The 6946-nt window shown below is 33.2% G+C and overlaps 1 pseudogene; it reads left to right on the top strand.

Moving 5' to 3' along the window:
* The window catches only part of LOC112091334, a 12393-nt pseudogene that overhangs the window by 1380 nt on the left and 4067 nt on the right, over positions 1 to 6946 (top strand).

Below are 6946 nucleotides of genomic sequence, written 5' to 3'. Positions count from 1 at the left end.
AAATGTTTTAGAACAAAACAGGTTTAAAGAAAATGATTTTAAAGAAATAGCATGAGAATGCTAATAAGTTTTTCTAATGATTTTGGAAATGAGATTTCAAAGCGTATCAATTCTTAAAATGAAATATTTTAAGGAATGCTACAATGCATGGTGGCCACAGAGATCGGGATGTGGGAATCGCATCCTTGGGGGCAGGTCCCGAAACCCGTACGGATCCACTTCTTGTTTAGTGGAATTATGGCTCTGCACTTTTCATTAGACAAACATTTTTACCGCTTCTTGTATAGTGGTATGATGAGCTGCACACTTTCATTATACAAACATATTCTATTATGTGAGTATTTCCTTTTTTTTTCAAAAAAAAGGGATGATCGGTTCCGGGTGTATATCTTCGGACCGTGAGTACCTTTATTTTAAATGCTTTATAAAATTATATCCTACTAGGCCTTTCGCTCACCTTTCTTGTTTTCAAATGTATTAAACCCCTCCAGGCGACGCGAGGAGTAGTGCGGAGTAGGTAGCTACTACCGGTGATGTGGACTTGACCTCGGAAAGTGAAGAGTTATCTTTCCTCTTCTCTTTTATTTCAAGGCATGTATAAAAGATTGTGGATTGTAAACTTAAATATTACTAGACTGTGGTTGATGTCACACTTACTTTTGTTTATATTCATGTATGCTAAACACCTGTGGGAATTCCTGACATGATACCAGGGACATGGTTTTAAACTGGTTTGGTTGAAAATTCCACCACCGTTCTTAAAATTGAATTTCTCCTTAATGAAAGGGGCTTGTTTGGAAATACCTAGATGTTTTGGATTTGAAAGAAATTAAATTATTTTGCTAATCACTCTCTCAAACAGGTTTAAGTTTCTAAACAAGCCTCCACATCACTAACCCCAGTTTAGGGGCGTGACAGCCCGTTGCAGACTTCCTGCAAGTTGGTAGTAACCAGAAATCATTCTCAAGTGGGGTGATTTTTCATTCCAAATTCAAGATGTAAAAAGTGCTAATTACACTAACTTAGGTTAGATTCTCTTGCTACTCCGGTTCTCGGGCTGAATGGCCCTCTTCCGCCGACTCTAGGACTTAGTTCAACCCTCAGTTCACTTACACGAGGACTATACCCCTTTGTCCAAGAAGCTTCCAAATTCCTTGATTGGTGTTGTAGTGGAGCTCGATATCTTAAGACTGCAAATGCATCTAATCTCACCCCGGCTTTGAGTGATCATGCCATCTAAAATCTTTTCATCGTCTTCAAACGAAGCTGTTCTACCCATCTCTCTATCCTGATATGAGAAAACAAAATGAACAGAATTTAAACTCACATATCATGGCGATTCATAAAAGTAAAACATAAGCAGAATATCACTAAGAGTATCACCAATAATATGTTTATTTTTGTAGAGTATCACTAAGAGTGATAGTGGAAATATCCATTCTTCTACATCCACTGGACCGGTAATTCTTTTTGTATCACTAATAATATGTTTATCTTTTGAAAGAACAAGTCTAGAAGTATGATACATTATAAACGACTTTTGTTATATTCCATGTCAAGTAGTGCAAATGTGGTGAATGAGAACAATCAGAAAAATGGCTCCTGAGAACTATTGAATTGGACTGCAATAGGGGAAGTGGTAGCCAAGGCAAAAATTGGAGTAATTTTGATAAATACCTTTTAAAATGGCACCATTAACGATTTTTAGATCTCATCTTTAACATATTGAATTTTGCCCTTTAAAATAAGTAATAAGACCGATTATTATCGATAATTTGACAAATGTCAACTGCAGTGGGTCTCTAGTCACCGGCGGCAGGCATAGTTTGATAGATTACTATCTAAAATTTGAGAAATTATTATCAAAGGAGTAGCCTATCACAACAAAAAGGTAGAACTCTAGAAAGATGTGTTTAAGGGCCAATTTTTGCATTTTTCTCCAGAAATTGCCTCTACAGATCCTTCATCACACGTACATCATACTATTCTTGGGCCAAATTACTATAAGAGAGACTTTTACAGTTATCCCTCAAAATGGATCACCTAATTATTACTAACCCCCAAGCATTTACCTTTTTGTTTCTACCCCTACTAAACCCAATCAAAGGCCCAATATATGTAGATTACTAAATTACCCTCAAAGGTAGACTTACAATTTACAAGACTCTGGCTGCCTCTGATCGGCGGCCGCTAGTGGGTCCCGGCGGCTGTTCGGCGAGTGTCCAGCAGATTTCAAGCAACGGTTATAGTCTGTTAGGCTATGACCCATAGTCTGTCAGGTTATGAACCATAATTTATCAGACTATTACCCATAATCTGTGAGTTCTGTTTGCAAAAAATGTGATGGTTGGAAAATTAAAATATCTACTTTATCTTCACTATTACTGATTAACAATAGTATCATGGTAGGTTAGTAACCGAGCTCTGATTGTATCTACAGAACGCCATCAACGATAGTTTATCTTGTTAGACCACTACAACGAAAGTAATATTTCATGACACCTGAAACCTGTCGTAAAAAATCTTTCACGACATTGTCTTAGATGTCGTCTATAAGGGTGTTGTAGAACGTTTAAAGCTTTGACGACATGTAATTAGATGTCATTTTAAAAGCATTCAACGACATCTTTTACTTTTTGTTAAAACGTAATATTACGACACTTACAATTACATCGTTCATTCTTTCTTAGTCATTTTCTTAAATGTCATTGAAATATTTAACGATGCTACAGAAGTTGTTGTAAAAAGATGTATTGACATTTGATGAGATATTGCTAATTAATTAGCTTCATGAAATTAAATTCAAACCAAATCCATCTACTAATAAAATTTAATATCATAGCCTATAATGTCAAATATATCATAAATGTAACTTTACATTTTTCAATAGAATGTGTAAACATCATATTAAAGTCTCAAGTAAATAATAGCAACCACATATACAAGTTTGAGCAGTAATCAGCCTTGTCAAGCTCAATAATCTTGTTCCTTTGGGAAAAAAAAGGCTCAACAATCCTACAGTAATCTAGATAGTTGCAAAAGAGGCGATCACCAACATTGGATGCAATGAAGCCGACAAACTATGAGGATGTTTTTTTCGAGTATATGTAGCTTTATTAGATCTAACTCTGAAAAAGAAAAAATAAAAAACAGCTGTAAGTTACAATTTTTTTTTTCGTCATTTTTTATCACTACCGACAAACTATTATCTTTTTAGTTTTCGACAAATTCTCCTAGCTTCTCAACTTTAATATGCAAAAAGAAAAAAGTTAAAAATTATAAGTTAAGAACATACCTTTCACCGTAAAATTTTGTTTAGATGAATTATAATTTGACTAAATGCGAATTCTAAAAAAATAAAGTCTATCTTAACGGGATTTAAAATTACGTTCATAGTTCCCCAATATTTTTCATTCTATCAGTAAATTTTATAGCATAGTATCAATAATAAAATGAAAAAAAAAGTCAGATAGTCAAGTATATTTTTAATCTCTCATCCCAAGTATATGTTTGTAACAAAATTAATTTTCAATTAAGCATGACAAAAGCTAGGTTTGAATGTTGTTATCGATATTCTGCAATCAAATTTGATATACTTGTGTGGCCAAGCAATTGTACTGCCCAACGCATCACCTAAGGTAAAATGCTCACTTGAACAATGATAGAGTTGAGCATCATGTATTAAAACTTTATAGTAAAAGAGAATTACATATCCTACCCCTTAAGGGGTGTTTGGTATGCAGTAATCTTAAAGATAGGAATAGGAATCTGCAATATTACCATGTTTGGTACAAGAATTACAATTTTTAGATTCCCAGGAAAGTTATTACCATGAGATTCACTTTCTCTCATTTTGAGGTAATTTGAATACCACCCAACATGGTGTTATTCAAATTCTCAGGAATCTTAAAATCATGGGAATCTTATTATTATTATTATTATTATTATTATTATTATTATTATTATTATTATTATTATTATTATTATTCTTATTCTTATTATTATTATTATTATTATTATTATTATTATTATTATTATTATTATTTTGCTGAAGCATTTCGTGTAATTGTCATCGAAAACTATTTATTCAACTATTTTCGTTTACTGATGTACAATCCGCGTTACTTTTTTTCTTTTTTAAGTCTTGTATTGTTATTGTTTCCATTTTAAATACTTATAATTCAATTAATTTTTTCCTTAAGCATCTCATTTTTTGCTACAATCCGCGTTACTTTTTTTTTTTCCTTTTTAAGTCTTGTATTGTTATTGTTTCTTTATTATTATTATTTTTTTATTTTTTTTATTTTTATTAATAATATTATTATTATTATTATTATGGATCTTCTTCCATGCGAACAACCAAACACTGTAATGTAATATTCCTGGGAATTTGAAAAAGATTCTTGTATGAAACCAAATATAGTAATGTATTATTCCTAAGAATTATATTACCCTCCATCACTTTTCTGGGAATATGATTCCTACTGATTCCTATATCCAAACGCCCCCTAAGTTATTAGACTAACTAAGAATATTTTAGACCACATCTTAAAAGACTTAAAACACTCTCATTTAAAATCTGATATTCAAACCTTAGGGCTTGTTCATTTATATTTTTTGTGTTAGGCTGACTTGAATTCAGATGTTGATTTGAGTTAAAGTGTATTTGAGTATGGTTTAAGTTAGAATTTTCATTTGAGTGTGTTTGGATGTGCACATTTTGAGTTATGTTTTGAATTGTGAATCTATTTAAATTTGTGTTTAGGTGAGTCAAAACTTGAATTTGTATTTAAATAATATTTTAATAAAAATTCAATAGTGATAGTTTTATTCGTCTTTTTATTGTGAACGCATAAAAAAAATCATCCCAATCAGAATTAAAATAAAAAAAAATTACGTTTTTAAGAATAGAAAAAAACTATTCATTAATTTGAATTTGAATTTAGAAACTTGAGTTGAAAAAAAAAAACTTAAACTTAAATGAAATTATAACTTAAGTTTATTTTTTTTTAATTTTAGTGCAAATGAATAAGTCCTGGGGTCCATTCATTTCATATTCGAGCAGTCACATTTACCTTTTTTTCCTCCAGCTAACATCTCTCTCTTTCTCTCTCTATGCGCCCCCTTCCTGCCTCCGGCTCATCTCTCTCTTCTCTCTCCCTCCGGCCCCTTCGCCTACCATCGCCAGCGCTCTCCTGATCGTGAATTTGTCAGGATATCAGTGTCGTGAGATCGTCGTCGTTGTACCTTCATCATCGGAGTTCCTCTTGTCGCCGTCTGAGATTCCACTCGCTCATCGCTGCTTCGACGCCGAATCTCTAACAGGCGGTAACGCTGGATCTCTTAGTGCAAGATCTCTCCAGAAGGCAGCAAGATCTCGTTAGAAGGTCGCAAGATCTAGAGCTTCGTCGGAGATCCGAAGGGAGGAGATCTCGTCTTTGCAGATTTTATGCTCTTCGGGAGCACATCCTCAATTTTCATATTTTGGTGTTTCTTACTGGACAAGATGATATTGATGCTGTCGTACAAATGCTTAATGAAGAAGTTCAAAGCTGTGGGAGAAACTCTTCAGGTACAAGGAACGTAGTATTTCTACTCGGTTTCAGCTCTTTATTGTTGTTGTTTCATTTATTCACTTTTATCCAATTTGTTACGAAAATATTGGAAAAGTTTTGTGCTTGTCTTTGTAGTTGGAGTGTTACTTTGAAGCATCAGATGCAAGGTTATGCCAAATGTGTCTGAGATTTCTGTATCTCATAATCTTTTTCAAGATTGCTTACTTTGCCTCTCTACGCTGGTCTTCCACGTGCTGAGCAGGTAAGTTATGTGTTTTGTTGTATCTCAATGGATAGCTTTGATTTGCACAGGTGTTTATTTCAGAGGAACTTAAGAATCTACCTTTCTGCTTCTAGGAGCTTGTGTTTACTTCCACTCCTAGAGGGAAGAGGAAAGTAGTGATATCAACAAATGTTGCGAGATGTCCTTAACTTTGGAGGTATTACACACGTCTGCATTTCAATGGATATTCGTAAGACATAATTAATTGTACTTGGTGGCAGAATAATGCATCATCATATGCTATAATTCCTCTGTTCTATGCAGGGAATTGTCTATGTTGTTGATAGTGGCTTCTCAAAGCAACGGTTCTACGATCCTGTATGTCCATTAACAATTTTTTTTTCTTTTGTATGTTTAAAAATTAAAAATGTACTCCTATGAAAAGGAATTAAAAAAATGTAACAGACTGCAATAACATTGAGTGCATTTGGTTTCATTTTCATTTGTTTTTTAAAACGTTTATGCACGTCTTTTGAGATGCGAAAATGAAATCAGTCTCTAAATCGCATTTCGTCATCAAATGTTTTGAAACTGAAAACGAAGACAAAAAAATATTGAGAATGGTATTTGTTAAAGAAATAGAAAATGGTTGAAAGTTGTTTTCATTTTCTAAAACTATAACATAAATACACATTTTCAAAAACATACCTAAATACAATTTCATTTTTTTCTTATCTAAAAAATCTTAAGAAGAATAACTAAATGAAATTTTAGAAACAGTCCCAACGCCATTCACAAAAAATTCTAATTTTCATTTTGATTCTCAAAACAAAACCATTTTGAAAACACTGCCAAACGGGCCCACCAGTTTGCTGGTAGTTATCGGATTTTGATTTTCTTGCCTTTTGTGTCGTATTTGCATGCACTTTTGCCTAAAATTCTTTCTTCCTTATTCTAATATGTGTCAGCATACGGATATAGAACCAAGATAGAAAAGATAGAATCTAGGGAATAGAAGAATATGGTAAGCCCCCTGTACGGTTCACTTATGCAATGCATGCTAAGGCACATGTTTGAGAGTGGGACTCGGTGACGTGTAATAGGTGGGGTGGGATTTTGCCTCAATTGTTACTTGTCTCTATCAGAATAGAACCAAAGAAGAGAAATA

Source organism: Morus notabilis, unplaced genomic scaffold (genome assembly GCF_000414095.1).
Source record: "Morus notabilis unplaced genomic scaffold, ASM41409v2 Scaffold42, whole genome shotgun sequence".
Lineage (NCBI taxonomy): Eukaryota > Viridiplantae > Streptophyta > Magnoliopsida > Rosales > Moraceae > Morus > Morus notabilis.
The sequence above is the reverse complement of the archived record's forward strand: the minus strand, read 5'-3'. Positions and strand labels throughout refer to the sequence as shown.